The sequence below is a fragment of the Sitophilus oryzae genome, unplaced genomic scaffold (assembly GCF_002938485.1).
Source record: "Sitophilus oryzae breed Bouriz unplaced genomic scaffold, Soryzae_2.0 scaffold_980_pilon_pilon, whole genome shotgun sequence".
Lineage (NCBI taxonomy): Eukaryota > Metazoa > Arthropoda > Insecta > Coleoptera > Curculionidae > Sitophilus > Sitophilus oryzae.
In genome coordinates this window covers 5,117,981-5,119,420 of record NW_022147617.1, presented here as the reverse complement: position 1 = coordinate 5,119,420, position 1,440 = coordinate 5,117,981, and positions in this window count along the sequence as shown.

The following is a 1,440-nucleotide window of genomic DNA, read 5'->3' as shown; positions in this document are numbered from 1 at the left end:
CACCCTATATATTAATTGATTTTCGGATTCTAGGCAAAAAATAAAGGTAAGTATTATTAAAGAAGCATATACCTAAAATCTAAGTATTTTGACATATTTGACATTTTGTGAAAATGAAGAGTAAATTTTAAATTTCGATAACAGCTGCCTAAATTTTATTTGACCTGATATTCAATTACAGTAACCATTGTAAAGTTAAACCAAATTGAAATTTGACCCAAAAAGTTATACAGGATGAAACAAAATTAATATGGAACATTAGTCACTTTTAAAAGCGAGTTACTCCTTTATTTTAAATGCAACACCGAGTATATCTTTCCGGTGTTCAATAGGAAATTTACATATCTTCAAAATATTGTAAAGGTTGCCTACCCCTCAGATAAAGATTTTCTTAGATATTTTAATTTTTATGATTTTGCGTCAGTAGATCTTTATCATTTGAAAAAATCTAGGTAGCTGTGTGATATACCTTTTGTTAATTCAACAAAAATTAAAGATTGTAAAGTAAAATACTCAACGGCAATAAAAAGGTATACGTTTCAAACATATTTTAATTATTACAGATTTAAAACTAGATTAAACCTCTAATTATGTGACAAAAATTAGCTAGATGAAATCAAATGCTCAAAATGCTTCCTTTCCTGTTAACTGCACACTGCATTCACCAACTAATTGAATCATATCAATTCTCTCTGATGTAGGATAAGTTTGCATTTTCGGCAAATTTCTGAGAATTCTTTTTATTTTAACTGACACAAAATGATAACTGGTTGTTAAAGTTGGACTAATTAGACAGCTATGTTAAAGTAACGTCAGACATCACCAACCACCTAGATTTTATCAAATAATAAAGATCTACTCAGATCAAATCATGTAAATGAAAATATCTAGGAAAATATTTTTTGAGGGGTAGGCAGCCTTAATAATATTTTGAAGAGACATGAATTCTCTATTGAATATCGGAATAATATACTGGGTGTTCCATTTAAAATAAAAGAGTAACATGCTTTTAAAAGCGACCAATGTTCAATATTAATTTTGTCTCACCCTGTATAACTTTTTGGACCATGATTTAATTTGATTTAAAGTACAATAGTTAATTTAACTACATATTAGGCTATACCGGATAAACTCCAATTTAGGTAGCTATTATTGAAATTTAAAAATTGTTCTTCATTTTAAAAAAGAAAATAAATATGTAAAAGCAACAAAAAATGTGTAAAGCAACACTATTAGCCTTTAACCGCTAACGTGCTTTAATCACAAACTATATTTTACGTTTTAAGGTGACAACGTAGCAAAAATGCACGTAGGGTAAATTATAAGTTGCAATAGCTAATATTTAATGATATATATGTTTTAATCAACTAGTGCTTAAATTTTTTTATGAACATCTTCTAAAATTATAATTACGTACCTTCAAAAAATTCGTTATAACCG